We start from the raw sequence: 27,542 nt of genomic DNA on the forward strand, positions 1-27,542 counted from the left end.
AACGGTGGCATTACCATTGCACTACCAATATTATCGTCCTTAATTTTAATTTCACCTAAGGCTATTTTGATTTTTCAATATGTTGAGACCGTTCTTCTCATAATGATTTCTTTTTAGATTTCTTCACATGTTAAAGCAGTCATTTTGCTTTAACTCCCCTGAACTTGCTGTTAACTTATTTCCTAATTGACTTGTGTTTCTGTATTCCTGAATTGCCCTGAGCATTTTGTACTTCCTTCTTTCAACTGAAGTATTTCTTCTGTTACCCATGGTTTCTTTGCAGTTACCCTCTTTGTACCTAGGGCTTCCTTCCCAACTTCTGTAACTGCCCTTTTTAGAAATGTCCATTCCTTCTCAACTGAACTGCCTACTGATCTATTACTTATCGCTGTATCCGTAGCCGCAGTGAGCTTCGAGCGTGTCTCTTCACTCCTTAGTACTTCCATATCCCACTTCCTTGGGCAGTGATTCTTTATTACTAAATTGTGATCTGAGTCTATATCTGCTCTTGGGTAAGCCTTACAATTCAGTATCTGATTTCGGAATCTCTGCCTGGCCATGATGTAGTCTAACTGAAATCATCCCGCATCTCCCTGCCTTTTCCAAGTATACTTCCTCCTCTTGTGATCCTTGAACAGATTATACGCTGTTACGAACTGACATTTATTACAGAATTCAATTAGTCTTTCTCTTCTCTCGTTCCCACTACCAAGCTCATATTCTCCCATAACTCTTTCTTCTACTCACTTCCCCCCATGACTACTAGATTTTCATCTCGCTTCACATACTGAATTACCAATTCAATTGCTGTCGATTCTGAAGAGAACATTCCTATTACTGAAATGTTCACTGTATCTCACTCTCCTTTGCTATTCATAGCGCATCCTATTCCCGTTATACCTTTTTCTGTTGCTGTTGATATTACTCTATACTAGTCTGATAAGAAATCCTTGTCTTCTTTCCATTTAACTTCACTGACCCCCCCCCCCCTCCCAATATATCTAGTTTGAGACTTTGCATTTCACTTTTCAGCTCGTAAAACGTTACCCTTTCTTTGGTTATTCCATCTTTTGCTCATTGTCTCCTTCCCCTTGGCAGTCCCCTCCGGAGATCCGAATGGGAATCTAGTCCACAATATTTTGTCTATGGAGAGATGATCTTGACACGTTTTTCGATTATATGCCAATGTCCTGTGAAAAGACATTAATTGTCTTTTATGCATTGGTTTCCATTGCCTTCTTCGTTCTCATGTCGTATGTCACTGTTGATTTTTTTCACCTTTTAGGGGCAGTTTCCACCCTGTGCGCTCCTGTGCCCTCATTGACGGGGCCATTGGCAGAACGAGGGTGATTTCTTATGCTGGAAGTAATTGGCCGCCATTGCTGGTGATTTTTGTTCAAAATTCGAACCCGGAAACGAGGACCGTTTGATTACTAGTCAAAAACACTACCCAAAGGCCACTCGAGCAACTTCTCTTAAATTATTTTGACCATGACGCCTTCTATCGGCATGCAGTTTTCGTGTTTACCCAAGCACGTAATATCAGTCAGTTTGCTTGTTATACTGAATTGAGCACAATCACCATTTTTCACTGATATTACGCTACGGCTCCAGCTCTGTTGATTGTTCTGTACTAGATACATAACACATATTGTTATTAGGTGGTGACATGTGTCTGACGTTCTTATGCATTTCAGTAAGGAAGTTTCGCCTTCATAAACTTACACTGATGTAATGACGCATTATGTCACGTTTGTTACTACTTTGTTTATTTACCTTTTTTGGGTACTGCTTACGTAATGTTATATAAATATGTAACATACAAAACTTTTCAAATTTACACGTAGAAACCATCATAACAGGAATTTTTTTATACGGTACTGGAAATATTGATGTTATTATTAAGACTGTACTGCTTCAATAACGCTGATCCTATACATGTCAGGTCCTGAAAACACATCTTATTAACATTCCCTATATTTTTGCTGGTACCTTTCTTGTGTTTGGCAGTCTTTCAGCCAATATGGAATATTTTCCTGTCGATATGCACTGACGCATTAACAAATATTGTGGGATTCTTTCGTGAAATGTTACTAATATCTAAGTTATACACGCGTCCCTTTCAAATTGGCATATAATGATCTATCTGTTCTCCATATTGAACTATCAGAAGACGAAATATTTTTGTAAGAGATAAATGGTGTTTGCAATTGATGAAGAGGAATATTCTATACCGTCGTAAACACGGAATGAAAACATTCTTTTGTTTTCATTTATATTTTATGTCCTTTCCAGTGCGGAATAAATACTGGCAGAACTTTATTTTACTTCAGATCTGTCACACAGTTGTGATAACTTACTTTCACAAGAAAAATGTAAATTCACAACCACAATGTCAAATATGTTTTGCTCCCATTAATGTTCTTCCCTTTTAGGTATGATCTAAATAGCTGAGGAAAATTTTATACAGATTCAAATCTGTTAAAAAATAATTTAATTCCAATGACATAAATAACAAAAAATAACGTTCCCCTCTACTCTGAAGTCTTTGAAACTTAAGTCTCTAAGAAAAACTGCGAATTAGCAGCTTATTTTCGCGGTGTGCTAGGTACTGAAATATCATGTCTTTTGCTCTTCCATTCATACAATTCTGCTTCATCATCTATCACATAGAACGTGTTACATTGTCTAATTACTGGAATTTACAAACTTTTAAAATTTCTCTATGCCTTTTATGTGTTTTTTAAGATAATTATCATTTATTTCGAAGTAGTTTGCAGTGTTGTACTACATATGACAGAAAATTCCTAACTTCAGCAGATTCAGTTTACCTTTTAAATTATGAAACACAGGCACGTATTTTGTTAGTATAAGCTTGGTCACGATGACCAACAGCGAAAATATCTGTCATTGGCTTTTTGGATATAGCAAACTTTCTCTTTAAACTCTTGCTAGCACAAATGTATTTTGGATTTAGGCCTACCGACTTACACACCGTCACGCAGGGAACACAACTATTCCCACGCTCCTGCGTAGATACAAATTTCTCTCTCGTGAAAATGATCCACTCTTTCAAGAAGCAGGGGCTTTAGGCGTCACTCGACGACAGGCCCGGTGGGACGAGTCAACCTTCAGTGAGCCGGTCTCTCCTTCAGAGGGTGTAATATTTCGCGGAACAACAATATAGCTCGCACCCTAAGTGCTTTTCGCTCCCGCCTGCCTTTGAGGAAGAAAATTTAATCGAAGTTTGATAGCATCGCCCAAGAGATGTTTCCCTTCGGGGTGCGCAGTTTGTGTAAGCAGCTCTTGCGCACGTTCCCCCCACGCTCTCGTTCCTCTTTAAGAGGCCTCTTCTGAGACAAGTTCGCTTCCATCAGTGTTATTTCTGTGTAATTGTGGCTGGTCGAAATACCGCGGTACGACTAATACTAAAATTAATTTTCCAACACATATAAGCAACTCCAGAAATTAGGGTTCCTTTGGTCGTTCCAGCACCAATAGGTACCAAAAGTGTGCATCGACGAAAGTCACAAATGCCAGTATTTCAGTTTTACGGATAATTATTCCACAGCATAGATGCTGGTCCTTTCACTAACTGTTTTAAGGACGTAATATGCAAAGTTATTGTCCGTGCGTTGGTAACAAGCAACACCATATAATTAACTTGCTAATCAGAAGAACCTGATATCATTCTTAAGATGTCCGTTAATGCTGACTATGACGATAAATTTCTTCTAGGAATCCAGTACTTTTGATTTCGAAGCAGAATTGGTTTCTATGATACTATTGTCTCCTAGAGTTATACTCTGTCTACGAGTAAAATGCTAAGTTACACCGTTACTCAGTTAAAAGTTAAATTTTAAATCCTCATGTAACTGTCATGGTGAAGCAGACAGAGCGAAGATGAAAGCCAGTGATATTCTACGCACAACCGTCATTGTAAAACCAAACTTCACACGAAAACAGTTACTTAACATTTACTGATAACGGAGTTAAAATTAGTCGTATGTAAAATAACACACAAACACACACACACACACACACACACACACACACACACACACACACACACACACACACACACCTACGGATAACACACACACCTACGGATAACGCACACGATATTGCAGTTAACATGCGAACAACTGCGAATAGCTACTTTCATTGTCTTTTCGATAAACACATACAGTATTGTTTCAAAAGCATTCACAGATGCGAATTGGTTTCTGTCATACAAAACAAGACATTGTGCGAGATTTCGCCAATTGAAGAGTGCAAACGGAAAGTATTGTAAGTGCCATTTTCTCACAAAACGCGTTTTCAGTGCTATTGCGTTCTTATTACTCCGTCGCATGACCCCTAGACCTGTCCCCAGCGACAAATTATGGAGAAAATGTTTCAGACATTCATTAGATGGCGCATCGTCTTTGTGGAAAGCAGTGCTTCCCTCGAGAGTTCCAGGGGCCATGGGTCGAGGTCTGCTCCATTTAGCCAAGGATGGTTTGAAGAGATAACACACAAGTGTTTCGTGAGAGGTCACAGCTTTTTGAGTTGCGATAGAGATTTTGCAATCATAGATCAACGAAGGACTTGGTTCCGCAAGATTTACACAAGACTTTTGATTCAGTTAAAGCTATGAATCCTTTCCATGTAACCAAACCCTTTTTTTGATTTTAAAGTTGCAGTTGAAACATTGTGGGATGAGGCGTATAAGGTCTCCAAATGCAGTATGCTCAAAGTGTTTTCTTAGTCATCCATCTCGAATGGCTCTTTAAACAAATAAATAAATAAATATCGCACAACGCGGTCCATGAAAAATGTTAATAACTCACTCTGAAACAGATGAATAAACTTTATCAGTGTATTCAAAAGAAGAATGACCATGACAGCTATATGACATGCCGTACTTCATCTGAAAGGCCAGCCATATTTATCAGTTGTAAAACGGAAAACCCTGCTGACGATGTTACCATTTTTTCCTCAATAGGACAGGAAATCTTACAGAAAACTTCGCAACATCTGACCCATGAGGGCCGTTAGATTTCACTTCGGACAGCGGAAAACCTTGTATATTTTTTGCGAAGGCTTCAGTTTTCTGTCATACAAATTAGAGATTACGTTAATATCTCTTGCAAACTCGCAGCTGTGATAAACAAGTGGTTCCGTGTTTTTAAATGGCCAGAGCTACCATAATTAATAAAGTCACACGATTCTGATTATTCAAAATAAAATTCTCAAATAAGATTCAAACGAAAGTAACATTGTATGGTTTCAGGTGGTATTCAAGCGATACTTCTAGAACTTTAATTTAATGCATTTTTCTTCACATTTCATATTTCTTCTGAAGAGCTCTATTTTGAAGAGAATAAAATTACCCCTTTTTTCAGCATTTGGTTTAAAAACAATGTTAGTAAACGTTTTATGGCATCTTCAGTGGAGAGCTGTAGAAGAAATAAAAAGTAAATAGAAACACCCATGAATTATGACGAGACCGTTGTCCATCGCTTGCTGTGGCAGCCCAATGCAACCTAGGTACGCGAGTTTAAATATTTATAATTTAATGTTTTTCCATGTTTCAGACAAGGGGTTCCATAAAGTTTAAAAGTGAAGTCAGTGTGTAGTAAAAAGTAGTTCAGATCTATGTAAACTAAATCTTTATGAAAACTGTGTTTATGTTTAATACATAAATAAAAGATTTTTAAAAAAATTGTGTTAATTTTTGTCATCTTATTTATACATACACCTCAACACCAACGGACTGAATGGTAGTTCACTGAAATGCGATATAAGGTTCTTGAGTCACACAGTAGACAAACTGTCGCGTTCGGAAAATAAACAAACTTTACCGAATCTTAAGTCGAAAATTAGTAGATATGTAAGAAAACATTACAAAAGTTGTTTTCGGAAAATAAACAAACTTTACCGAATCTTAAGTCGAAAATTAGTAGATATGTAAGAAAACATTACAAAAGTTGTTTTCTTGTACAATAACTGACATGTGTAAAAATTACTACTAATGTAAAAAAATACGAGGTTAATTTCCTCATGTTTCGTGAAATTCGAAATGGAATTGCCTGTGAATGGAGTTGTGTAAGGAACTGAAGTCAATACTGATAGACTTTTTTCTAATTTAACATTGTTCTCTTGTAAAAAACGTCAAAGAAAATATAAATAGTTGTTGTTAACTACAGCTCCACTAGCTAAGTACTGCTGCTGCATTTCTGTACTTGTATTATCACAGATAAGTCCTAGTGACTCTCTGTTTTTACAATTTGTCTCATTATTTTTTACGGTGATGAGTTTATCAGCATTATTCTGAGGTGTCAGGAAACCTTCCCTGTTTTCGGATACAAATAAGTTATGTACAGAAAGAAATAGAGTGCTTTTTGTTCTCCTGACAAATATTAGCTTTAGCATTTACAGTGTTTTCCATTTTCACTCTTCAACTGATTTTTCTAGATAATGAAATAGTTGTAGTCCAATTTGGTTCTTTCTTTTCTCAAAATACCTGTAGGGTTGTTGGGTAACTATGAGAAATAATATTAATATACGATGCCTGTACAGAGGAAAAATACGTCTCTGATAGATCGCGTAAGCTGATTAGGACAAAAATATTTATGACAATTTGAACTGTTGGTATCCTTCGCACCTTTACTCACCGTCTCTCCATGAGATGTTTGCGGAGGTAGATCATAATTTGTACCTTTTTATTGAGACGATGAAACGAGTAACCTCCTTGCTGTGTCGCTAACAGCCGGCCGTAAACGTCTCGTCACAAATTTCTCAGGTTCTAGCAACTGGCCCTGTGTCCTGGGCGGACATTTGAAAATTGTCAGGAATTTTAATGGAGATATAAAGTAGTCCCGATCCAGGAACGCTATCGTTCCTATTTGGCGGGCGGGGGGGCGTGATTAATTAGGAGACTTAGAGAAGTGCATATGGGATAGAACTCTAATTAAAACATATGGATGTTGAGGAAAAGGATACATTCTTCTAGAATTTACAAACAAAGAGCCAAGAGTAGATATCAGTGACCAGGTACAGGTCTGACATACAGGGATAGATATAAACGACGTGCAGGAATCAACATACATATTAAAAGATCTTAAACGACCCCTGAAGTTTAAGTGCAGGGGATGGTTTTAATTTAACATGAGAATTAATTTAACGTGAGAATCCTAGCATATTAAAGTCAGAGCTGCACCCGTGATGTAGCGATCGAGATGACGACAAGAGTGTTGTTGCGATGTCAGCTTATCACATGGCGGAGTGTGTCTTCTCACTGCAACAACGTGACTTACACACGTTTGCCGATTGTGGTCGGTGGTGCCTGTACGTGGTCGACATTAATACCTTCTGTTCAAGGTAATGGGCAAGCAGACATGACGCAAATTCAAGGCGGTAGGTGCCGGGAGTGTATCGCGTGCGCTTCGAAGTTGTCTTGCTGTAGCTGCTGGTACGTAGAGGAGACAAGTGAATGCGGCGGCAGCACTCCGAAGTTTAATGGCTTCTGAACGTCCGCACACTAGTTGGCTTCCGCTCTCAAAAACGTATTGCTAGTACCAACCGCTAGGAGGGGTCCTGATCACGGATTACCTGCTGGGACTTAGATACACGACACAATCTTTGGTCCAGAGTGGTTGCCCCTCCTGACGTGACTCTTACCTTCGAAACCAGTCGTTTTCTGCAGCACTCAACCTCCTCTAGGGAGAGGAAGGGTCATTCGAATTTTGTCTGAGTTCAACAGTTACCATAATCAAATCACATAAAGCGATTGCACACGAATTTAGATTCTGGCATACTGTTGCACAGTGTGTCAGAAGTCTGTTGCGATCTCTCTTCTCTATAATTTTTAATCAGGAATAGAATTGCATTTTATATCTGCATAACTTTGAAGTAAGTTTCATACCGTGGTAACAAGTTCACTAGTGAGTCAATCGTAAAAAATGCGTCCGGACTGTGCTGTGATGTTGTTGTTGTTGTTGTTGTTGTTGTTGTGGTCTACAATCCAGAAACCGGTATGATGCAGCTCTCCACGCTACTCTATCCTATGTAAACCTCTTCATCTTCGAATAATTACTGCAACCTACATCCTTCTGAATCTGCTTAGCGTATTCAACTCTTGGTCTCCCTCTACGATTTTCACCCCTCACACTTCCATCCAGTACTTCAAGTTGTCCCACAAATTCCTCTTCTCCCCAATTCTGTTCGGTACCTCCTCATTAGTTACGTGACCTACCCAACAAATCTTCAGCATTCTTCTGGAGCACCACATTTCGAAAGCTTCTATTGTCTTCTTGTCTAAACTATTTATGATCCATGTTTCACTTCCATACATTGTTACACTCTATACAATTACTTTCAGAAAAGACTTCCTGACACTTAAATCTATACTCGATGTTAACAAATTTCTCTTCTTAAGAAACTTGTAAGAGGTGCGAGCAGATGTAATTTTATGTAAGAGGTCCGAGCAGATGTAATTTCGATGTATTGCTTATGCGCTGCCTGCGATATGCAAGGTATAAGAGAATCTCTGACCAGAGAGCAGTGTTGGCTGCAGTAGGAACTGTGTAGCTGTAGCAGTAAGTTGTTGCTAGTGTGCAGTCTGCCTGGTCTGGTCTGGTGTATCGTGTTGGCTGGGCCGGTCGCGGTGCAGCGATGCCAGTGCCTGAGTGTTGTTGTATAAGGTAAAAAGCAGCCTCGCGCATATGTAGTAACGTTATCTCAAGTCCCATGTAAATGTTTTAAAAATGTCCTAATAATAATCTTTCTCATACAAAGTAATTTTTAACAATCATTCATTTCAATTTAAAGAATTTACTAATTTCTTCAATCCATGATCATCCCGATTGTTGCAAAAGAAAAATCAGTTGTTTCCGTTTCACAAATGACAAATCTATCGGCCAGCATTGCACAGGGCTGTGCCAAAAAAAAAATTATTGTAAGAGCAGATATACATGCGTTATCCGGCGACTTCACTCAGGTAAGAATTTTCTTTTTTATTCAGAAGATTTTTTACTGTTGAGAGGTCCAGGAATTTTTCTGTTTTGAGCTTAGATTAAATGTGAATGAGTTTTGAGGTTACACTAAACGCGAATATTATTTAATATTAATTATAAGAATTTTGTGGGGAGGTTACACTTGGCGACAACCGGCCAGGATCGTATTTTCTTTGTGAATTTCTGAGAAGTAGTCAATTATATATCTGCTCTTATTTACTTAAATGTAGTTTGCATCTGGCGCAACGCACTTACTAATTTGTCACTCTTTCTTTCACATATCATCGGCAATTTATTGCTCTTTGTTGTAATTGTGTTTGTTCCATTTTTGCTTTGTCTTTGTTTCATTTTGTACTTAATTTTGATTAGTGAAAATGCCGCGAAAAACTGTTAACAGTACATCGCGATGTGCAATGATTGAAATAGCCGACTCGAATAATTTGACCGATAATACTTGCGACACTCAGTGTAATAGTGATAATCGCCTAATTACAGATAATCAGTGCGTGCCGATCACTAGTAATGATTTTATTCCAGATGATGAGCAAACAAATTCATTTATGTCCACACTTAATTTAACGGCAAACGATCACGCGGCACGTTCCGTTACAATGAACGCTATCCAGTTTGACACGTCTAATTTGCAAAATTTACGTAGCGAACAGATAGTTGTTTCTAACGAAGGTAAACAATGTACTCAAAGTACGTCAGATTTATTTGATTCCGAGGTAGTGACTAACAGTGCACATCCAATTGGCGAACCTTTTCAAGAATCAGAAAATGACCAAATGATTACACAAAACGAGACAAATGCACATACACCATTACACAGCATAGAAAATAGAGTCGCTAATTTTGGCTTGGATCAAGTTATGGCATTATTGCTACAACAGAATGAAAGACAAGACAACAACTTCAAACAACTTAATGAAAATATTAAACAATTGAATGAAAAATACGACAACCTTACTGAATCGAACAAACAACTTAATGAACAGAATAAACAACTTAGTGAACAGATCGCAGCCGTTGCCGTGCAATGTCACGATACAAAAGAACAATTACGTGAGGAAATTAAGGCTTGTGCTAGGAACAGTAGTGAAGAAATTAGATCTGTTGCACAAGAATTAAGTAATACACATGCAGCCACAACGAAATTACTTAGAGATGAAATTAGTGCAGTCGCTAAACAATGCTCTGAAAACGCAACACAGTTGCGCGACGAGTTTAAATTAATGTCAGCAGAACTTTCACGCACACCGGATGCGAAAGTAGACACGAAATTTGACCAACAGAACAGCCAAATTGACGAACGTTTTAATCACCACCTACAAAACAGTGAAACGCGTTTCCGTAAATTTATACAGGAACAGAATAAAGTAAAGCAACAAGTCATGGAAACAATTACTGCCCAGAGACAGGAAGATAAGCGTAAATTGTTTACGAAAGCAAAAACATACGTAGACAACAATATTGCTACAGTATCGGACGAAATCAAACAGATGAATACCGAATTGCATGATGAAATCTCCGATCTTAAATCAAAAACAGACATACACACATTAGACTTTCAGACAATGACCAACAGACTTGAAAAGTTGGAACTAATACAGGATTCCGATGCCATCAAAGCAGACGTTAAAAAATTGAACAAAACCACACGTAAAATACAAAAACAAATTAATGCTTGTGATACTAAAAACGATGATCAGGTAAAAGCACTGACTGAAAAATATGATGAATTGGCCAGTCGTATTGATGTTATTGAAAACAATAATGACACCAAATCAGACGATACGTCACCAGTTTCGTTTAATCAAACACCCGAATTCCAAAATTTACAGCAGACGATCAGTGAGATAGGTTCGTCCAATAATACATTACGTAGAAAATTATCATCTTTACAGCACGAAGTGACGGAGATGAAAAATATTTTAGCCTTTAACACATCACAGCATACGCCACTTTCCGAACATTTGTCAGACTCACACAGCCAGTATAATTTAGGTAATTTACAGAGGGTACGTGAGTTAGATTCCGAACAGTCACAGACAAACAGATTATCATACAACCCTGAACCTGTTCATACATGCAGAGACGATAATTTTGATTACAAGCACTTTCTATCCGTGAGAAAATTTAAGGTATTTAAAAATGACAGAACACAGATTCACCCGTTGGATTGGATACAATTTAGCTTTGCTTTTCCACCAACTTGGCCCGTAACACACAAACTTGAATTTATTTGCAGTTTTTTTGGAAAGCGAACCGGCAACTCGTATGAGACCGATCGCGAGACAATGCTATTCGGTAGAAGAATTTCAGAATGCTTTTCTGTCAGCGTATTGGTCGAAGACGACACAGTGCGGAATCAAGGATCAATTAATTAGTTTACCAAATTATGAGAACTCAAATTTTCCCACTGTCACGCAATTTTATGAACACATGGTCCAACAAAACCAGTACTTAAGTGAGCCATTCAGTGAATCTGCACTTATCCAATTGTGTATTTCTAAATTACCACGATCGTTAAGAGTATCACTTTTAACAGGTCAGCAGAAAGAAAATATTTCGGCATTCAGAGATCTGTTACAGCTTTTGGAAGTTCAGCAATCAGATTATTCCTTCATAAACAAAAATTTTCACATCATAACCAAGGCCAACCAACATATAGTAATTACGATCAGCCACGCTATTTCAATAGCAAAGGTAATAGGCGCTCCAGGAACGACAACCACCAGAACTTTAATAACAGACAAAACTTTAATTATCAGTATCGACAAAATAATCAGCAACAGGAAACAAATTTTGGTAACAATAGAGGTTTTTCCCCACAACAACAACAAAACCAGCCGGTTAGCATATCTAACCAACAATGTAATGGGCAAGGTCAACCAAGCTTTAATGTTTCGCCGCCTACACGTATAGCGTCGGCTCCGCCAAATAGTAACGCACAGCAACAAGGAAATCACTACGTACAGAAGACACATCGTTTCAATTCCTATCGCAACGCGCCGTATAGCAACGATTATTATGACAGACGTAAAAGTAATGAGCACAATTTTCAGCGTACGTTTAATAACAGTCGGTGTTTCCAGCAGCATAATCATCCGCAACAACAGATTATCATGAATGAACCAGACAGTCGGTATCATCCCGAACGTAATACGTCAGGAAGAAATAACAGAACAGTACAAATAGTCGAAATGCCACAGCATCCTCCCCCAAATAATAGCACGTCAGAAAGAATTTGACTAGATACAGTGCAGAATGAATCTTCCAGCAACGCAAGCAATACTTTTGACACAGAGAATCATGTTAACGAAAATGTTATTACTTTTGACGACATCCGAGACACTCTTTTGCAGGAAAAACCAGTTATTCTAAAAACCATTTCCCACCCTGTCATTGAAGTAAAGATTGGATCATCCAAATTTTCGGCAGTAATCGATTCTGGATCACCTATGTCAGTTATAAATGAGGAAACTTTCAACGAATGTAACAAAGAGAATACCTATCCTACGTTACCATTAGGCAAAACTAAAGTAAAAGGAGCAGTATCTAATAAAGGAGTAGATGTAAAGTTACAGACACACTTATCATTTTGTATTGCAGGTCATACATTTCACTCAAACTTTTGGATTGTTCCATTATTGACAACAGACGTTATTTAAAGTACGAATTTTCTGGTACAACACGACGCAGTTATTGACTTTCAAAATTCCTATTTAATGTTAAAGGATGAAAATGTACAACTGGCATTAGAATTTCAGCACTCTTTATCTGTAGAAGAACAAACAATTAATCGAACATAGAGTGTCATTTGACATTGTTCACAGATACGTACGTACACAACTATAATACTCCAGACGAAGCCGACTATGACGATATGCAAATGATTTCTGATAAAGTTAAACAGAGCAGTGCAAATACAGGCGACGAACGCACGCAACTACGCAAAATTCTTTTACAGCAAGCTCCAGTTTTTGACAGCGTCCCTGGTACTATGTCCGGTTTTATGTATGAATTTCAAGTTAAACAGCACGATACATTTAAAGCCAAACATTATCCCATTCCATACATTCACAGAGATCAAGTTAAGAAAGAATTGCAAGCTATGCTTGACCAAGGAATTATTGAACCGGCAGTTAGTCCGTACATAAACCCGCTCCACATTGCTAAGAAAAAGGATGGTTCACTTCGCCTCGTGCTTGATTCGCGTCACATCAATGACATTATTATTAATGAAACAGATCGCCCAAAGACACTAGAAGAACTTCTACAGAAATTTCATGGTACTGCTATTTATTCCACGTTAGATTTGAAATCGGGATTTTGGTAAATTCAGCTCCATCCGAACTGCAGAAAGTACACAGCTTTTCTCTGTTTTGGTGACTGTTATCAATTTTGCAAATTACCGTTCGGTTTAACTATTTCTTCAGCAGCATTTATTCGCGGTTTGAATACTATACTTCCGACAGAACTAAAAGACAGAATCACGACGTATGTAGACGACATTCTTATTGCAGAAGCTAACTGGTCTGAACACAATCTGATTCTTGAACAACTGTTGCAAACTTTTCGTCCACAAGGACTCACAGTTAATCTTAGCAAATCGCACTTTGGTAAAACTTCCATAAAATTTCTTGGACATGTAATTTCAGCAGAAGTCATTGCGCCTGACCCGGAAAAACTTCAAGCTTTACGTGACATTACTGTACCTAGGACGAAGAAACAATTACGCAGCTTTCTGGGATTAATTAACTTTTTTCGTAAATTTATTCATTACTCTGCTTTAGATAGCCCTAGATCATGCCAATTGACGGGTAAAAACACTATTTGGTCATGGGATAGCCAAGCACATTTTGAATTTGTCAATCTGAAACAAGCTTTGCTGAATGCACCACTTTTATCACATCCAGATCTTACTAGAAATTTTTCCATTGCCACCGACAGTTCTAGCACCCCTTTGGGCGTACACATTTTTCAGGAAATTGAAGAAAATGGCACTACAGTAATTAAAAACATAGCCTTTGCGAGTCGCATTCTGTCACCTGCTGAACGCAATTATTCTGTTACAGAACTTGAAACATTATGTGTTGTATGGGCATTTACGAGATTTCGGCATTTTCTTTATGGAAGACATACGACCGTTTATACAGATCATAGAGCTATCCAGCTTTTACTTTCCGCTAAATTTACACACGACAGATTAAGCAGATGGAAACTTTATTTACAGGAATTTAATTTTACATTTGTTCATATTCCCGGTACGCAAAATATTGTAGCAGACGCACTATCCCGTTCTCTCAGCAACAATCAGCAAGACATCGCAACCAACTTCTGTAAAAGCAAATCCTAGCGTCATGTATATTCAACGAGTTGCATTCGAAAATTTTATTTCGTCATCATTACGAGACATAGCACAAGAGCAGAGCAAAGACAACGTTTGCAAAGAAATTAAACGCCTTTGGCAAGATAGGAATAGTGTTACAATCAGAAACCATTACACTGTACGCAATAACATTCTGTTTCGCCGCTCTCACCCTGACAGCAACAATTGGTTACTATGCATTCCTGACGAATTGGTTAACAAAGTAATTTGGTATACTCATTTAAGTTACGCACATTACGGAGCCAGAAAATGTTTTCTTATACTGAGACAAAACTGTCGTTTTGCCAACATGGAGAAACGTATTCGACGAGTTTTAGCGTCATGTAAAATCTGCCAGAAAGCTAAGTCAGACACGACTTCACATATTCTTCCGTTACATCCCATTGTACCTGTTAAATTGAGACACATGGCCGCTGTAGACATTTTTGGTCCGATTCCCAGAACTAATAGAGGTTTTTGCTACATCTTTGTCGCTGTTGAACTCACTTCGAAATTTGTTACCTTCACTCTGTTACGCAAAGCTACTGCTAAATCGATTTCGAATGCATTTGTAAAACATTTTTTATTTCATGTAGGGCATGCATTGAAAGTAATTTCCGACAATGGACCACAATTTCGATCTGCTATATGGACACGTATGTTACGAGCAAGAACCATTTCTCCGATCTATATATCAAGGTATCACGCTTCTTGGAATCCTTGTGAACGTCTAATGAAAGAAATTGGTAAATTATGTAGAATATACTGCCATAAAAGACATATTGATTGGGATACACACATACTGTCATTCCAGGATGTAATTAACTCGATACCAAATGAATCTACTATGCTATCTCCGACTGTTATATTGAAAAATGTTGAACCACCTAACAAAATTAAAGAATTAGTATCCTTTCCTACATCGCGTTGACTACGCTACCATGAAATGATTGACACTGCACTCAACAACATCAAATGTGCCGCAGAGCGCCGGAGAAGACAGCAAAAACAGGTTTGTACACGCCGTGACTTTCACATTGGACAGAAGTATGTACACACTATTTATCCAACAGAGGAAAGAGTAGATGTAGTAAATTTGAGCTTCTATGCGCAGGTCCATATCGAATTCGCAGCATTCCTCACCCCAATGTAGTACACGTCGAAACTTTGGGAACCAGAAAAAGCAATGGCAATCACCATGTCTCCAATATTAAACCCTTTATTGAATGAACATACTTTATGATTTATCACACTGCAATGCCATTTCCTGATTTTTATATGACCACTCATGCAATTATATTTATATGAACTCTTACTGATGATTATCATATTTTTTCCTGGCAAGTGCCCGGCAAGGTAAGGTTAGCAGGTCGCTTTTCTTGTCGTTACACATCAGACCGTGCACATTTTTCCAGATAAACTTACATATTTTATGACCAATTATGCAATTCTATCTATGTGGTTACTTACTGATGATTATCATATTTTTTCTTGGCACGTGCCCGGCAAGGTAAGGTTAGCGGGTCGCTTTTCTTGTCGTTATATATCAGACCGTGCACATTTTACATTTTTCGTGTATGTATGATTGTTTTCCTGTTTTGTTTGTATGCACTACGAAATCCTTAGGATATAACAAACACCAGTTGACTTTGACATTTTTCCTTATGATATCTCAATATCTTGACTATTTTACATTTTTTTTGCTACTGCATTATGATACTCTGTACATTTTTTTTTTTTTTTGCACTTGAAAACTGTCTATGTTTTTGACATAATACGTTTTCTGTCATGCTATGCTGTATGCTTAATTATATCACTAGAAACAAGTTTTTATTTAATGAGTATATGATGTAAATGCAAGATATTAATCCTTATTCATCATTTTCAGAAAGCAATAACGTGTAAAAGAAATAAACAAACCACAGTGGATTACTATGAAATGGGAATTTCACCTTCGGAATGAACGAAAGAAAATGCACTACCTTGTCATGAAGAGTAAATGGATCAGAATTAACAAGCATTAACCAGAATATACGATACACATCGTATAATAGCAGTCTTGACTAATTATTTTTCTTTCAGAATACGAGGCGATTGATGCAAGCTGTCAGACAGAACAACACATCTTCATTTTAGTGATGAAATATGCTAGAAATAAGAAACTCTATACCATGAGTAGTTGTATGAAGTAAATGGTAATATGAATAATGAAGTGTCTTTTTTGCAGATAATAATGAATGGTGATGAATAGTTATATGAAGAATATGAATAATGAAGTTTATCTTTGCAGGTGGTGATAATAATGAAGTTATGGTAATATGAAGTTTTTCTTTGCAGATGAGGGTAATGATGAGGTATATATATTTATTGTTAGTTAATAAATGCTATGTAGTTATTTAAATATTTGTTGCAGTTCATATTGACAGTATGTCTTATGTCACATGGTATAATGACTGAATGTTTTGGAAAGGACAGGTAGAGTACATAAATACTGAGTACACGTTTCATTACCTGTTAATTCGAAGTTCACTACTTTTCAGCATAATATGCATTTCTTCTTTCAGCTTAATAATTCATTTTGTATTTTTTACAGGAGAAGCTATTCATGAAATTAATGTGCTATAAGCAGTTAGTCATTAAACCTGTTCAAGTACTTGCATTTTTTACCCATTTGTGTGTGTGTGTCATTCATGAATGTGATCACATATACTCTACTTGTTCATAACCTTGCTACAGCTGACTCATGACGAATGACGTTATTCATCCTTCTTTCCAGCAATAAGTCAAAAGCAAATATTTTCATGCCCCAGCAATTAATTATCGATCTCAACGCAATGCATTGCTAGCACACAAAAAAAAATTTGCCAGTCCCAGCTATTACCAGTATACAACCAAATAATGCTACTAGTATAAGATGTATTTCTAGTTCTAAATATAATGTAAATTTCTCAGATGTATTGAATCCATTATATCTATGTATTATTGGACCACAGACCTTGAGTAATAGTTACACTGTGTTACATTTTAAATATGTCCTATGTCACTTGAATGATGAGTTCTGAGTAATACTGAGTGATGTGTTGTAATAATGCATAAATGCTATGCCAATAAGTCTCCCATAAGTCCAACCCCTCGTCCAAGTCGTGGGAGATGGGCAATGGCACAAAGTAGGGGACTGCCTATAGGGGCGATGTACAGCGGGGACTTCGTGTGCCCCAGGACCGCTACGGTAGCTGGGAAGGCCCTATGGGAACCCTGAAACGTGACGTCTAACGGGGCTCTGGTTAAGCTGCGATAGGCCTAGCAAGCCAGTAGTGGATAAATCAACTGCTTTTAAAAAGGGAACATGCCCCAGATCACGGAACGGATTTAAAGGAAACCGACCAAGCAAACAGTGGATATGATACGAGCAGCAGGAGAAGTAGGAACCCAGTGGCTATACAGATTCCTGAGGGTGGTGTGGAAGGAGAACAGAATTCTTGAGGATTGGAAGAAAGGAATTATAGTCCCGATCTTCAAGAAAGGGGATAAAAGGAGATGTGAGAACTACAGAGGAATCACCCTGCTATGCCACTGTGGAAAAATCTATGAAAAGATCCTGGAGAAGAGAATAAGAAGCAGTATTGAAAGTAGACTGCAAGAGGAGCAGTATGGTTTCAGACCGGGAAGATCAACAACGGACCTCATATTTGTGGTAAGGCAACTGCAGGAAAGGCACTATGAGTATGGGAAGGACTTAATCATGGCCTTTTTAGATATTGAGAAGACGTATGACAGTATCTGTAGGGACAAGCTCTGGGATGTGCTGAACACAAAAGGGATAGATGAAGAGATAACACGAAAAGTCAGAAAAATGTATGAGGGAAGTGAGAGTTGTGTGAAAGTGGGGAGGGAACGTACTGCATGGTTCAAGCTGGAAAATGGGCTGCGACAGGGAAGTGCACTTTCGCCTTTATTGTTTATTATTGTTATGGATGAAATCCTACAGCAAGTATCAGATGCAATTGGAGATCATAAAATGAAAGCAGTGATTTTTGCCGATGACCTGATGTTATGGGGAAATTGCGAGAAGGAGGTGCAAGAGCAGTTAGATGTATGGGAGGCAACGGCAGCACAATATGGAATGCATTTCTCTGCAAAGAAAAGCGAAATAATTGTCACAACAAGGAAGAAGAATAGGCCAAATATGGATATAACTTGTGGAGGGGAAAAACTACAAGTGGTAGAGAACTTCAAGTACCTGGGAAGCATGATTGAAACTAAGGGGGGAAACGCAATGGAAATAAATGAAAGGTGCAGAAAAGCAGGGCAATTCTACAAATGCATTAGGGGGCTTATTTGGAGCAAGGAGGTGCCACAGAAATCCAAGGTAATTATATACCGAACCTACTTTGTCCCCATATTGGCATACGGAAGTGAGACATGGGTAATGCACAAAAGCGACAAAAGTAGAATACAGGCTAGTGAAATGAAGTTCCAGAGGAGCAGGTTGAGTGTAACAAGACGAGACAGATTGCGAAAAGTGTATGTGAGGGAAAGACTAAAGGAGGAACCAGTACAGGAGAGGATAGAAAAATCAAGACTGCAGTGGTATGGACATATGAAGAGAATGGATGAGGGAAGAATTCCAAAGAGGATGTTTGATCTGCAACTGGAGGGGAAGAGGCCCAGAGGAAGACCAAGAGATAGATGGGTGAAGGGAGTGAAGGAATGTGTGATGAGAAGAGGAGAGAACTGGATGAAGGTGGAAGAGGGGAATGGTGGAAAGACAGAACACAATGGAGAGGCTTGTGTTCCCAACAGACCCAGCCAGTGGCTGGAAACTGTCCAAGATGAAGAAGAAGAATATTTTTGTTATACTCTATAAATGCTATGCCATTAATTAGATCTCATTTTGAATGATGACTTCTGAATAATACATAAAAATGGTTTGTAACTGGCCAATGTGTGCCAATAATTACCGCAATCAGATGAGTTATGAATAGTGTTTTGTAATATTCAATACTTGCTACATGTTTAGTAACTGGCCAATGAATACCAATGATTACTATAGATAGATGAATTATGTAAATGCTATGCCATTAATTAACTCTTGCTTTGAATGATCACTTCTGAATAATGCATAAAAATGGTTTGTAGCTGGCCAATGAGTGCCAATATTTACTGTAATCAGATGACTTATGAATAATGTTATGCAATACTCTGTACATAGTACAGAAATGTTTAGTAACTAGGCAATGAGTGCCAACAATTACTCAAATCGGTTGATAGACTAGTGTAATTCTCAATGATGACTAGCATAAGACTTAATGTCCTTCACCTTCTGACCTAATTACCAGAAATTACTGTAATATCCGTTTGTCCAGTCCATCCTCATGATCATGTAGCACTATATTTGGATTTTGCACTAATTCTACGTTGGTGAAAGAGTATGGATTCTACAAGAATGTGGGGTTGACACATCATGCTGTCCACCACCTTGAACGATGGAGATGTTATTATGGTCCTACTGTTTGGTGTATCTAATGTACTACCAAAATGATAACATTGAATATTAATACGACATTTCAGTGTCTTGGCTACACTGATTAATACTTCAGGGAAGAGAACTTCAGATTGTCTCACTTGGTGTTGTGCTTCTGTAGAAAGATATGGACTTTCTGTGCAGCTACGTGCAACCTACTGTGGTGCTACAACCATGAAGCAATCCTTCCCTTTCCTTTCCTAGTTCTTGTAAAATGGTAAAAATATATACAGTGCGTGTGCACTTTATGTCATTTGTTAATATGTTTTGTACTCATTGCGTATACATTTTGTCATTTCTTGATATGTTCTGTACTCAGTGCATGTGCACTCTATTCCGTTTCACGTTCTGCACTTATATATATGTATATACTCTGTGACTGTAAACTTAGTTGATTAAATAGATTATAGAAAAATTTGTTGCTCATGGCAAGTCCAATTGACTCACCATCGCTGCCAAATTTTTGCCCCCCCCCCCCCCCCCCCAGTGGAGTGTTACGTAAGAGGTCCGAGCAGATGTAATTTTATGTAAGAGGTCCGAGCAGATGTAATTTCGATGTATTGCTTATGCGCTGCCTGCGATATGCAAGGTATAAGAGAATCTCTGACCAGAGAGCAGTGTTGACTGCAGTAGGAACTGTGTAGCTGTAGCAGTAAGTTGTTGCTAGTGTGCAGTCTGCTCTGGTCTGGTCTGGTGTATCGTGTTGGCTGGGCCGGTTGCCGTGCAGCGATGCCAGTGCCTGAGTGTTGTTGTATAAGGTAAAAAGCAGCCTCGCGCATATGTAGTAACGTTATCTCAAGTCCCATGTAAATGTTTTAAAAATGTCCTAATAATAATCTTTCTCATACAAAGTAATTTTTAACAATCATTCATTTCAATTTAAAGAATTTACCAATTTCTTCAATCCATGATCATCCCGATTGTAGCAAAAGAAATATCAGTTGTTTCCGTTTCACAAATGATAAATCTATCGGCCAGCATTGCATAGGGCTGTGCCAAAAAAAAATTTATTGTAAGAGCAGATATACATGCGTTATCCGGTGACTTCACGCAGGTAAGAATTTTCTTTTTATTCAGAATGATCTTTCAGGGCCATGACGCAGCACTGCTGACGTCCAAAATTTAGCAGGTTAAATCCACAGTCAATTATTGAAAAGTTATAAGTGAGCGACAATTTAATTGAGAGGTTAGTTACATTGTATCATTACCAGGTTACTGAATTTATTTTTTGTTGGGACGTTACACTGAATGTGAACGACATAATTGTATTTTTTACTGTTGAGAGGTTCAGGAATTTTTCTGTTTTGAGCTTAGATTAAATGTGAATGAGTTTTGAGGTTACACTAAACGTGAATATTATTTAATATTAATTATAAGAATTTTGTGGGGAGGTTACAAACTCTTTCCTTGCCACAGCCAGTCTACATTTATTATCCTCTCTACTCCGACCATAATCAGTAGTTTTGCTCACCAAATAAAAAAAAACTCATTTAATACTTTAAATGTATCATTTCTTAATCTACACTCCTGGAAATTGAAATAAGAACACCGTGAATTCATTGTCCCAGGAAGGGGAAACTTTATTGACACATTCCTGGGGTCAGATACGTCACATGATCACACTGACAGAACCACAAGCACATAGACACAGGCAACAGAGCATGCACAATGTCGGCACTAGTACAGTGTATATCCACCTTTCGCACCAATGCAGGCTGCTATTCTCCCATGGAGACGATCGTAGAGATGCTGGATGTAGTCCTGTGGAACGGCTTGCCATGCCATTTCCACCTGGAGCCTCAGTTGGACCAGCGTTCGTGCTGGACGTGCAGACCGCGTGAGACGACGCTTCATCCAGTCCCAAACATGCTCAATGGGGGACAGATCCGGAGATCTTGCTGGCCAGGGTAGTTGACTTACACCCTCTAGAGCACGTTGGGTGGCACGGGATACATGCGGACATGCATTGTCCTGTTGGAACAGCAAGTTCCCTTGCCGGTCTAGGAATGGTAGAACGATGGGTTCGATGACGGTTTAGATGTACCGTGCACTATTCAGTGTCCCCTCGACAATCACCAGTGGTGTACGGCCAGTGTAGGAGTTCGCTCCCCACACCATGATGCCGGGTGTTGGCCCTGTGTGCCTCGGTCGTATGCAGTCCTGATTGTGGCGCTCACCTGCACGGCGCCAAACACTCATACGACCATCATTGGCACCAAGGCAGAAGCGACTTTCATCGCTGAAGACGACACGTCTCCATTCGTCCCTCCATTCACGCCTGTCGCGACACCACTGGAGGCGGGCTGCACGATGTTGGGGCGTGAACGGAAGACGGCCTAACGGTGTGCGGGACCGTACCCCAGCTTCATGGAGACGGTTGCGAATGGTCCTCGCCGATACCCCAGGAGCAACAGTGTCCCTAATTTGCTGGGAAGTGGCGGTGCGGTCCCCTACGGCACTGCGTAGGATCCTACGGTCTTGGCGTGCATCCGTGCGTCGCTGCGGTCCGGTCCCAGGTCGACGGGCACGTGCATCTTCCGCCGACCACTGGCGACAACATCGATGTACTGTGGAGACCTCACGCCCCACGTGTTGAGCAATTCGGCGGTACGTCCACCCGGCCTCCCGCATGCCCACTATACGCCCTCGCTCAAAGTCCGTCAACTGCACATACGGTTCACGTCCACGCTGTCGCGGCATGCTACCAGTGTTAAAGACTGCGATGGAGCTCCGTATGCCACGGCAAACTGGCTGACACTGACGGCGGCGGTGCACAAATGCTGCGCAGCTAGCGCCATTCGACGGCCAACACCGCGGTTCCTGGTGTGTCCGCTGTGCCGTGCGTGTGATCATTGCTTGTACAGCCCTCTCGCAGTGTCCGGAGCAAGTATGGTGGGTCTGACACACCGGTGTCAATGTGCTCTTTTTTCCATTTCCAGGAGTGTAATACCCTCAGCATCACCTGATTTAATTCGACTACATACCATTATCCTCGTTTTTCTTTTGCTGATGTTTATCTTACATCCTCCTTTTAAGACACTGTCCATTCCGTTCAGATGCTCTTCCAGGTTCTTTGCTGTCTCTGGCAGAATTACAATGTCATTGGCAGACCACAAAGTTTTTATTTCTTCTCCAAGGATTTTAATTACTAATCCAAATTTTTCATTTTGTTTCCTCTACTGCTTGCTCAACATACAGATTAAATAACATCAGGGATAGACTACAACCCTGTCTCACTCCCTTCTCAAAGATTGCTTCCCTTTCATGGCCCTCGACGTTTATTAACTGTCATCCGGTTCCAGTACAAACTGTAAAAAGCATTTCACTATTTGTATTTGCTCCAACCCGCTTTCAGAATTTGAAAGAGGTATTCTACATCTACATCTACATTTATACTCCGCCAGCCACCCAACGGTGTGTGGTGGAGGGCACTTTACGTGCCACGGTCATTACGTCCCTTTTCTGTTCCAGTCGCGTATGGTTCGCGGGGAGAACGACTGTCTGAAAGCCTCCGTACGCGCTCGAATCTCTCTAATTTTACATTCGTGATCTTCTCGGGATGTATAAGTAGGGGGAAGCAATATATTCGATACCTCATCCAGAAACGCACCCTCTCGAAACCTGGCGAGCAATGTACACCGCGATGCAGAGGGCCTCTCTTGCAGAGTCTGCCACTTGAGTTTGCTAAACATCTCAGTAACGCTGTCACGGTTACCAAATAACCCTGTGACGAAACGCGCCGCTCTTCTTTGGATCTTCTCTACTTCCTCCGTCAACCCGATCTGGTACGGATCCCACACTGATGAGCAATACTCAAGTATAGGTCGAACGAGTGTTTTGTAAGCCAACTCCTTTGTTGATGGACTACATTTTCTAAGGACTCTCCCAATGAATCTCAACCTGGCACCCGCCTTACCAACAATTAATTTTGTATGATCATTCCACTTCAAATCGTTCTGCACGCATACTCCCAGATATTTTACAGAAGTAACTGCTACCAGTGTTTGTTCCGCTGTCACATAATCATACAATAAAGGATCCTTCTTTCTATGTATTCGCAATACACTACATTTGTCTATGTTAAGGGTCAGTTGCCACTCCCTGCACCAAGTGCCTATCCGCTGCAGATCTTCCTGCATTTCCCTACAAGTTTCTAATGCTGCAACTTCTCTGTATACTACAGCATCATCCGCGAAAAGCCGCATGGAACTTCCGACACTATCTACTAGGTCATTTATATATATTGTGAAAAGCAATGGTCGCATAACACTCCCCTGTGGCACGCCAGAAGTTACTTTAACGTCTGTAGACGTCTCCCCATTGATAACAACAGGCTGTGTTCTGTTTGCTAAAAACTATTCAATCCAGCCACACAGCTGGTCTGATATTACGTAGGCTCTTACTTTGTTTATCAGGCGACAGTGCGGAACTGTATCGAACGCCTTCCGGAAGTCAAGGAAAATAGCATCTACCTGGGAGCCTGTATCTAATATTTTCTGGGTCTCATGAACAAATAAAGCGAGTTGGGTCTCACACGATCGCTGTTTCCGGAATCCATGTTGATTCCTACAGAGTAGATTCTGGGTTTCCAAAAACGACATGATACGCGAGCAAAAAACATGTTCTAAAATTCTACAACAGATCGACGTCAGAGATATAGGTCTATAGTTTTGTGCATCTGCTCGACGACCCTTCTTGAAGACTGGGACTACCTGTGCTCTTTTCCAATCATCTGGAACCTTCCGTTCCTCTAGAGACTTGCGGTACACAGCTGTTAGAAGGGCGGCAAGTTCTTTCGCGTACTCTGTGTAGAATCGAATTGGTATCCCGTCAGGTCCAGTGGACTTTCCTCTGTTGAGTGATTCCAGTTGCTTTTCTATTCCTTGGACACTTATTTGGATGTCAGACATTTTTTCGTTTGTGCGAGAATTTAGAGAAGGAACTGCAGTGCGGTCTTCCTCTGTGAAACAGCTTTGGAAAAAAGTGTTTAGTATTTCAGCTTTACGCGTGTCATCCTCTGTTTCGAGCCACTTACTGATTTAACGTAAGACCAGAACTTCCTAGGATTTTCTGTCAAGTCGGTACGTAGAATTTTAGTTTCGAATTCACTGAACTCTTCAGGCATAGCCCTCCTTACGCTAACTTTGACATCGTTTAGCTTCTGTTTGTCTGAGAGGTTTTGGCTGCGTTTACACTTGGAGTGAAGCTCTCTTTACTTTCGCAGTAGTTTCCTAACTTTGTTGTTGAACCACGGTGGGTTTTTCCCGTCCCTCACAGTTTTACTCGGCACGTACCTGTCTAAAACGCATTTTACGATTGCCTTGAACTTTTTCTATAAACACTCAACATTGTCAGTGTCAGAACAGAAATTTTTGTTTTGATCTGTTAGGTAGTCTGAAATCTGCCTCCTATTACTCTTGCTAAACAGATAAACCTTCCTCCCTTTGTTTATATTCCTATTAACTTCCATATTCAGGGATGCTGCAACGGCTTTGTGATCACTGATTGCCTGTTCTGCACTTACAGAGTCGAAAAGTTCGGGTCTGTTTGTTATCAGTAGGTCCAAGATGTTATCTCCACGGGTCGGTTCTCTGTTTAATTGCTCGAGGTAATTTTCGGATAGTGCACTCAGTACAATGTCACTCGATGCTCTGTCCCTACCACCTGTCCTAAACATTTGAGTGTCCCAGTCTATGTCTGGTAAATTGAAATCTCCACCTAAGACTATAACATGCTGAGAAAATTTATGTGAAATGTATTCCAAATTTTCTCTCAGTTGTTCTGCCGCTAATGCTGCTGAGTCGGGAGGTCGGTAAAAGGAGCCAACTATTAACCTAGCTCGGTTGTTGAGTGTAACCTCCACCCATAATAATTCACAGGATCTATCCACTTCTACTTCACTACAGGATAAACTACTACTAACAGCGACAAACACGCCACCACCGGTTGCATGCAATTTATCCTTTCTACACACCGTCTGTGCCTTTGTAAAAATTTCGGCAGAATTTATCTCTGGCTTCAGCCAGCTTTCTGCACCGATAACGATTTCAGCTTCGGTGCTTTCTATCAGCGCTTGAAGTGCCGGTACTTTACCAATGCAGTTTTGACAGTTTATAATTACAATACCGATTTCTGTTGGGTCCCCGCATGTCCTGACTTTGCCCCGCACCATTTGAGGCTGCTGCCCTTTCTGTACTTGCAGGAGGCCATCTAACCTAAAAAAAAAACGCCCAGTCCACGCCATACAACCCCTGCTACCCGTGTAGCCGCTTGCTGCGTGTAGTGGACTCCTGACCTATCCAGCGGAACCCGAAACCCCACCACCCTATGGTGCAAGTCGAGCAATCTGCAGCCCACACGGTCGCAGAACCGTCTCAGCCTCTGATTCAGACCCTCCACTCGGCTCTGTACCAAAGGTCCGCAGTCAGTCCTGTCGACGATGCTGCAGATGGTGAGCTCTGCTTTCATCCCATTAGCGAGACTGGCAGTCTTCACCAAATCAGATAGCCGCCGGAAGCCAGAGAGTATTTCCTCCGATCCATAGCGACACACATCATTGGTGCCGACATGAGCGACCACCTCCAGATGGGTGCACCCTGTACCCTTCATGGCATCCGGAAGGACGCTTTCCGCATCTGGAATGACTCCCCCCGGTATGCACACTGAGTGCACATTGGTTTTCTTCCCCTTTCTTGTTGCCATACCCCTAAGGGGCCCCATTACGCACCTGACGTTGGAGCTCCCAACTACCAGTAAGCCCACCCTCTGCGACCGCCCGGATCTTGCAGACTGAGGGGCAACCTCTGGAACAGGACAAGCAGCCATGTCAGGCCGAAGATCAGTATCAGCCTGAGACAGAGCCTGAATCCGGTTCGTCAGACAAACTGGAGAGGCCTTCCGTTCAGCCCTCCAGAATGTCTTTCGCCCCCTGCCACACCTCGAGACGACCTCCCACTCTACCACAGGTGAGGGATCAGCCTCAATGTGGGCAGTATCCCGGGCAGCCACAGTCGTAGTCCAGTCGGGGGATGTGTGGGACGAGCTAGCCGTCCCCGACAAACCCCCATCCGGACCCCACAGTGATGCCCATTGGCAACAGCCTCAAGCTGTGTGACCGAAGCCAACACTGCCTGAAGCTGGGAGGGAAGGGATGCCAACTCAGCCTGCATCCGAACACAGCAGTTGCAGTCCCTATCCATGCTAAAAACTGTTGTGCAAAGAACGTCTGAACTAATCTACAGAGAGCACAAACAACTCGACACAAAATTTAAACGGTTATTAAAATACAAGATTGCCTAGTAAATGCAGTAATGCTGCTACTTGCGCACTGCTGACACACTGCTCGTCGGCGGAAGGAGACTACGCGAATTTACACTATTCAGGTACTAAAACGCGATGCTAGAACTCTCAAATACTACAATACGCCCGAAATTTATGAAACAACGCAAATACCAAAAACACGCAAATAAATTAAGAATTAAACTATGTAACAAATAAGTGAGCTAAGAGTATACGACTTGCTGCTGCAGCTGCTTATCCAACGGCGGCAGGGAGCACACTGGCTGTGACCAACCGACACTGGCCGTTCAAAACAGAAGACAGACGACTACGCGAATTTACACTATTCAGACACTAAAACGCGATG

The sequence above is a fragment of the Schistocerca piceifrons genome, chromosome 3 (assembly GCF_021461385.2).
Source record: "Schistocerca piceifrons isolate TAMUIC-IGC-003096 chromosome 3, iqSchPice1.1, whole genome shotgun sequence".
In the NCBI taxonomy this organism is placed as follows: Eukaryota; Metazoa; Arthropoda; class Insecta; order Orthoptera; family Acrididae; genus Schistocerca; species Schistocerca piceifrons.